Source organism: Diadema setosum, chromosome 17 (assembly GCF_964275005.1).
Source record: "Diadema setosum chromosome 17, eeDiaSeto1, whole genome shotgun sequence".
Taxonomy (NCBI): Eukaryota; Metazoa; Echinodermata; class Echinoidea; order Diadematoida; family Diadematidae; genus Diadema; species Diadema setosum.
The window spans coordinates 30,618,774-30,626,843 of NC_092701.1; the positions used below are offsets into that span (position 1 = coordinate 30,618,774).

At 38.1% G+C, this 8,070-nt stretch overlaps 1 pseudogene; it reads left to right on the forward strand.

Annotated features, from left to right (window-relative positions):
- Positions 1-529: 529 nt before the first annotated feature.
- LOC140240592 (sulfotransferase 1A1-like) lies at positions 530-7,863 on the forward strand (annotated as a pseudogene).
- Positions 7,864-8,070: the final 207 nt, after the last annotated feature.

Here is an 8,070-nt window from a genome sequence, read left to right on the forward strand (position 1 = left end):
ATCCGTCTAGAACATCCAGAAAACCTTTTAGGAATGTCTGATGTTTATTTTTTTTTATTGGACATTTAAAAAAGTAAAGTTATGAGATTATACAAGCACAATCTGGGATTAATGTATCCCAATCCTTATCCTATATAATCGGGGCGATTGCCCCGACACACAGGCATGCTAACCTGAAAACATTGAACTGCATATTACTTGAATATGATATCATTCTGAAGCAAGTAATTTTCACACAACAATAGATATATAATGTACTCTTAAATGAATCCCTCAAGGATTCGAACAATCATCCCCAAGCTTTCCTACTGATTCCCGCGATTAGTTACTAGCCATCCCCTTTAACATAGCTGTAACATTTAAATCCTTCAGCAACCAAATTTGCATTCTAACTTATTACTTACCAAGATTCTAACTTCATTCACTTTAACTTTAAATAACAGAACCTGGATTATACTTTCCTGATACAACCATATAGAAAACAAAATACATGTACACTGTTCCGCGTACTCTGCACGAACTGGATACAATGAAAATGGACATGACGCCTTTTTGAACACGATAGAGGGAGCGCCCTCACCGAGGGTCATCCTCACCCACCTTGGGCTCAATCGTCTGCCTAAAAACCTGATGAAGATAGCCAAGGTATTAGAGGCTGACAGTAGCCAAAAAAAAAAAAGAAAGAAAAGAAAAGAAAAAAAAAACACCATCACCACCACCAACAACAACAAATACACACACACACACACACACACACACACACACACACACACACACAAATCGCTGATCATTAAACAGTCACATATCAGCTATCAACTTGAACAAAGTCTCTCAAAGTAATGCCTTGGCTCAAAGGAAGAACCTAGTTCCTATAACACGACTACAGAAACTAGCGATTTTGTAATCATTTCAGTATCCCATTAAAAATACGAAATACTACTTTCAAGGTACGTCATCAGTATTGCAATCTCAGAGCATCGCCAATCGCGGTTGGTAAGTGGTAGCGAATACATTGATTACAATGATATTGGACCAATGCAGCAGCAGCATACATCGCACGAGAGTGAATATTGAATTCACAGCTTGTTAGCTACATGCGATTTATTAGTTCTAATAGGTCCACAGGGCACCTTTCAATGGCCACGTACTAAGCAAGCGCTCCCCTTCCTACTACTGAACGGGGAGTTTACTTTAGTTAGTAGTAAAATTGTGGTCTATCATTTCACGCTTTTATTCAACTCATAATCTGGGCAGACCGCGCCGCCGGACAAGTTTCTTGGTAGATCTTTTTGGTGTATTGCTAGTAAATTCCAAATGATGGAAGAGGAGTCGTGAGTCCTTCTGAGATTTTTTCTTTAAAGCTTTAAACAGATTTGCTCTGAATCTTGGTACAATTTATGTACTTCTTAGTTTGCAATAAAGCAGCGGATATACAATAATATTTTCACTGCAGGCAGTCTACCTTGTGCCCAATCCAAAAGACGTCATGACCTCATGGCAAAACTTTCTTTCACACATGAACTTTATGCCTATAACCTGGGAAGAGAACCTCCAGCAATTTTAGCAGGTGGTAAGTATTTGAAACCAGCTTAATGATGCTGTATAATTTGTTGTGCCAATAATGTTGTTTTTTTTTTCCCGTTTAACCTTAAAATTTAAAGTGGCAGACGATGAGTAAGGAGTCTAAATATGGGTGGTCAATAGGCCTATCTATCTACGTAAGATAACAAGTGATCAAAATACACAAACAAAAATAAATGAATAAACAAGTAAGTAGAAAACAGTATCAAGAGTAATGTTTTCATTTGACACGTGCTTTGAGAGAGGAAACTGTTTATCCTAAATCTCATGGGCGTCAAGGGAAAGGGGGGGGGGGTACGTTGGGTGCGAACGCACCCCCCTTCAGGCCCTAAAAAAAAAAGAATACCATTTCAGTCTGCGAGCGAACTCAACGCCGGACGCTAAATGATTATTCTTTTTGTATTATCTTCTTTCTTTTTATTATCATTATTATCATTATTTTTTTTTTTTTTTTTTTTTTTGCACCAGGGACAAGAAATTCGTGGGAAAAAAATCGCACCCTGGGCTCTGGCAGCACTGATTTTATACATATCTATTTCACAGTGTTTACTATTTATCAACCGTACAATACATATCGTACGGTACGGAGCACATACACGTTTGCGTGTACGTGTACGTGTGCTGCAAGGATGTAGGGTCTATGGACAGCACTTTACTTCTGACCAATCCAAATTGAAAATGATGCGAGCCCAAGTGCGAGCCTTAGCCTCATAAAAATTTCGGAGGGGCAAGCATATCATAATTTTGCCCCCCCCCATAATTAATAATTTCCGAGATGAGATTTTCTTGCTTTTTTGACAGAAATAAAAAGTTTCCCCTAAAAAAAATTGCAAGGGTTAGCATATCATTTTGCCCCCCACATAATCATAATTCCCGAGATGAGAAGATTTTCTTTCTTTCTTTTCAATTTCAATTTCAATTTATTTTTCGTATTTCTCGATGGAAAATACATGGTATATAACAAAATATAATACAGAATGTCCAGCTTGGATATATACATGAAGAAATAGGAATACAAAAGTAATACATAACGGTCGATGTGTCATTTTCAATCAAAGTAAAGGATGCGAAGAGAAATACGATGGAACCTACTAAAAAGCAAAGCTTGTTGAGTGTAGGTCCCGACAAAAGCCTAGTAAGGGGATTAGGATGAGGAGCACGGGTACAATTAAGACCAAAAGTAAGGATAAACAAAAGAGAATGACTATTACTCGGGGCTCAGAAGATTCTTCTCACATGCATTTATGTGTGTGATAAAATGAGAACAAGTAACCACATGCTGCACACTATAGCAGTTGCTCTAATAGCAATTTAGACATGGGAGTGATAATGACGTAAATACTTAAGTACTATTAGGGTTTAAACATTCCGGCTTCCATAGACACGGGGAAAGATTTGAAAAATGGATAACATGAATCAATTGCAATTCCTATATGTGATATACCAGCCAGCTGCAATGATGCATAAAAGAAAGGAGGGGAAACTATGCGACACGACCAAGGTCTTACGAAGTGGAAGGAAAAACACCGATGGGAAGGAATTGGAGAGAGCATGCAACTAAAATGTATATTCATGAGTCTGTTCACATGGCAACAACCAATAACAGAGCAGCCATCAGCATAATAAAAAGGAATTTTAGTGCACTTGTGTGTTGTAGCTATTCAATAAATGCTGTCTGAGTTTACGCTTAAAGGATGATAATGACAGACAGCTTTTAACCTCTGTTGGGAGATCATTCCAATATTTAGGACCTGTATACATAATTGTGTTTTTTTCTGATAGAAATCTGTCCAAATATTTCACCTAAAGTGTGCACCAGGTTGCTGAATTTCAATTCTAAAAATGAAAAGTCTCTCTCGTGTGGGAGGGGGATACCCCTTCCCACACCCTCTCCCGTTTGGTCTTTTTTCCATGGACTTAATACACCTTTAGACTGATAGATTTACAAATGTTTTATTGCAAGTGTGCACCAGACCTGTCACTTCTCTTAAAAAGATGCAAAAGTTCCGTCGTGTGGGAGGGGATAATCATCTCCTTTCAATTTAACCCTTTCCCTTCATATTATTAGTACACTAAAAGTCTTGGGGGATTGAGAGCTTCCTAAATTCCAAATGTCTTTATGAGCATTTTTTATTTGAATTCTAAAAATGCAACAGCTAGCTCGTATGCAGGAGCATCAATCCCGGAGGACAAGGGGGCAAACGTCATCCTATAATTCTCGAAATGAGGAAAAGTTTCTTCCTTTTTTAATAGAAAACTGTCCAAATATTTCATTCATTGTGCAACGGATTGTTGAATTTCAATTCTGAAAATGCAAAATCTCCGTCGCGTGGGAGGGGGATACCCTTCCCACACCCTCACCCGTTAGGTCTCCAACCATACACTTAGCAAACGTGGGGGATTGACAAATTTCAGAATATTTCATCAAAAAGCATGTTAGATATCTGTCACTTGAATTCAAATATATTCAAAAGTTCCCTCATCCTCTTTGATTTATGTTTCTCCCGCTCGGTTCCTATCCACAGATTAAGACTCGACACATTTGGGGACTGACAATATTTTTCGGAGTATTTCATAGAAGTGTGCATCAGGGGGCAAAACGAATTCCACCCCCCCCCCAAAGTGCCCCCTGCAACAAATAACAATAAATTGATCAATGATTGAAAGATCAAAATGAACAATAAAGGCACTTTTCTCGTCCAAAAGATGTCAATTTTATAACTGAATATGAGAAATTTTCGCCCGTAACCGGGCGAATAACAATTTACATTATTGTATCTATACACTAATATTTGCTTATGAGTGAATTTAATATATAGATGGTAGCCTCGAGTGTACCCCCTGAAACATAGTTTCATTTAGTAAACCTTACATTTTTCCTCTTTTTCTATGTTTCTAGGCTAATATAAGAACAAATTGTATTGTTCGAACAATGCGATCACGTTTAAAGCGTTTATGGTAAAGTGAAAGTGGCTTGCTTCCTTTGCCCGTACTTAAAGTACAATGAATAGTTTTCAAAAGTTATAATCTCAGTCCTTCGCGGTGCATTTTTTTTTAAAAATATGTTTAATTCCCCATAAATTTGCTATTGAAATGCTCTATAAACGCGACTTTCATTCTCTGTTTTTACAAAAAAATCCCTACCGTGGGAGGGGGTATCTCCCTCCCACACCCTCCCCCGCTCGGTCGCTTTCCTCCCTCGCCGAGGACCTCACACCGTCACTACCCCCCGTATGTTATAATCATAGTCCTTTACAGTGATTTTTCCACTATGTTTAATTCCCAGAATTTTGCTTTTAGATGCTCTACAAACGCTACTTTGGTACTCTGCTTTTACAAAAAGTCCCTACCGTGGGAGGGGGTATCCCCCTCCCACACCCTCCCCCCGTTTGGTCGATTTGCTCCCTCGCCGAGGATCTCACGCAGTCACATAATGTACCCCCGTATGCTGTAAGCATAGTCTTTCACAGTGATTTTTCTACGATGTTTAATTCCCTAGAAATTTGATTTCAAATGCTCTATAAACGCGACTTTTATACTCTGTTTGTTTGTTTGTTTGTTTGTTTGTTTTTTTTTGTTTTTTTTTTGTTTTTTACAAAAAGTCCTTACCTTGGGAGTGGGTATGATACTCCCTCCAACACCCACCCGCTCCCCCCATCGCTCGGTCATTTTGCTCCCTCGCAGAGGATCTCACACCGTCACATAATGTGCCCCCCCCCGTCGAGATTTTGCCCCCCCCCCCCACAAAAAAAAAAACGAAAAAAAAAAAAACAAACAAACAAAAAAACCCCAAAACAAACAGAAGTGTTGCGGCGCGCTTGTGGGGGGGGGGGGGTGTGTGTCACTTTGTGTGTTTGATTAAACCATGGCTAATTTTCAATTCCATACGTGAGGTACACGTAAACTTCCCGTGACAATTCGTATCCAATACTGAATACAAAAATAATGTCTTGAAGCATGATGTTTGTTTGTTTGTTTGTTTGTTTGTTCATTTTCCATCTGAGAAGATGGCTGGATAGCCCATATTCAGCTACATTAAGCTGGTCTTCCATGGGGTCCAGTTGGATGTGAGGTGGGACCACTTCACCTTGTTAAACACCCTGCTCTTTGCGATGAATGAATGAAGCGGGATCTTTTACGTGCATGAGTTGTTACTCTCTCACACACGGGACCTCCATTAATTTATGTCCTATCCGAGGGACAGAGTGTTTTGCCTCTTGCTAGAGGGGACGGTATGCACGCTGGTATGCTTACACACAACATTGCTCAGTCCAGACTCGGGTTCGAACCCGGGCCGCGTGATCGTGAGGCAGACGCGCTACCGACTGAGCCAACTCACCGCCCTAATATGAAAAGTAATATAATTAAACCATGGCTAATTTTCAATTCCATACATGAAGTACACGTAAACTTCCCGTGCGTTTCGTATCTAATACTGCATACAAAAAAAAATGTCTTGAAGCATGATGTTTAAAATGATAGTATATAATATCAAGTGGGCACCAGATCACACAATTTCGCATCCGAAAATATGTGTACATTGCAAAGGTAATGTAGAAAAAAATACTTTGAAAACAACTTATGCTTATGAATGCGTGCCACTAACAATGTATGTATGCATGTATAATATGCACAGTGTATGATTATGTAAATGTACATGATGATATAGGAACCAATAAATCAAATAAAAAAAAATCTCGAATGTTACATTTTGTCAAAACGCACCCCCCTTGAAAGAAAGCTTGTGACGCCCCTGAATATGTAATATTTTAGTCGTCATTTCAGTTTTTCCCTCAGTGTTTTTAGTTAGTTATTATGAGTGGGTCAAGTCCGGGAATTAGAAAACAAAACCTAATATCCAATTTGATAGCGTAATTTTCAATGGATTGTGGTTTCGATGAAAGCAATATTCTCTATTTAGAAATGATATGCACAGTGTATGATTATGTAAATGTACATGATGATATAGGAACCAATAAATCAAATAAAAAAAAATCTCGAATATTACATTTTGTCAAAACGCATCCCCCTTGAAAGAAAGCTTGTGACGCCCCTGAATCTGTAATATCTTAGTCGTCATTTCAGTTTTCCCTCAGTGTTTTTAGTTAGTTATTATGAGTGGGTCAAGTCCGGGAATTAGAAAACAAAACCTAATATCCAATTTGATAGCGTAATTTTCAATGGATTGTGGTTTCGATGAAAGCAATATTCTCTATTTAGAAATGACCTGGGGTTCTTGGCCAGAGCACGTCAAAGAATTCTTGGACATTCGTGAGGAGGAGAACTTGCTTTTCTTTCACTACGAGGACCTTTTGAAGATACACTATTACACATCGAGCGGCTTCATTAGATATTTCAGAGTTCTACATTTCACGATTCAAGACCGGTACGATCCAATTTTTGATCCATTCATAATGATGATTATCTTCATGCTCGTGTAATGCGATGAGCAAAATTAAAAGCACGTGATTCTAAGCATTTTCTTGAGTTAGATTCTCAACTTCTCTACCGTGTCTATACAGTGTACAAATCTGAAACACACGAGTTTTCAACTATATTTTGGAAGACATTTTATGTGCAAGGAAATGTAGCAGTTTTGATATAGATCATGAATAAATGTCACTCATCTACCCTCATAGAACAGTAAACTAAATCATTACTCATTTTCATTAAAGTTCCTTCACAATTGGTGATTTTCCTCGGATAGAATTAACGCATTTTGATTGGATAATCAGTGGTCCGTTTCTTTAAAGTTTTATGAAAAAGTTTTCGCTCATATATATATATATATATATATATAGTACACATATTTTTGAGGGTTATATGTTTTTTTTTTTTGGCTCAATTATTATACTTCCTTGTATAGCTTGTGCGTTGTTGCTCCTTGCACTGTACAACGCCATGTAGACTTCAAGTCAGATGAAACAATCTCATACAGTTTGTTTAAATTCGACTGTTCCCGATCAAATCTTTGTCTCCAAATGTTGTCATTGGTTGTGTTTTGTGTGTGCCGTCCTCCTCCAATGAGCCTGATGCACTTGTATTATCACCGTGATTAAATCTCAACAGGATCCAACGTCAGGAATCGCAGCGATCGCGGAACACATTGGGCGCCCTCTATCGAAGGAAGCTCTACAACGGGTTGTTGAGAGCAGTACTATGTCAAAAATGAAAGCTACCTACCGGAAAATGGCGGAGTCTGGATTGTTTTATCTCACAAAAGCTAGTGGTCTCTTCCCCCTCCTGAACAAAGATATTTGTTTAAAATATCTGTGTTTCTGAATGTCTAAAATCTGTCACATAATGATCGGGGTAATAATTTGAATAAGTCTTTTATGAATTTGCTAGTTGAATAAGGAATGTGCAATTATAGTCAAAAAAAAGAAGTGTTCTCGTAATCAAGACAATGATGCAATATTGTATATTTCCCATTTGTGTAAATGAATTATAATAAAGGCTTGTGAAGAAGTCAATGATGAAACTCAATTT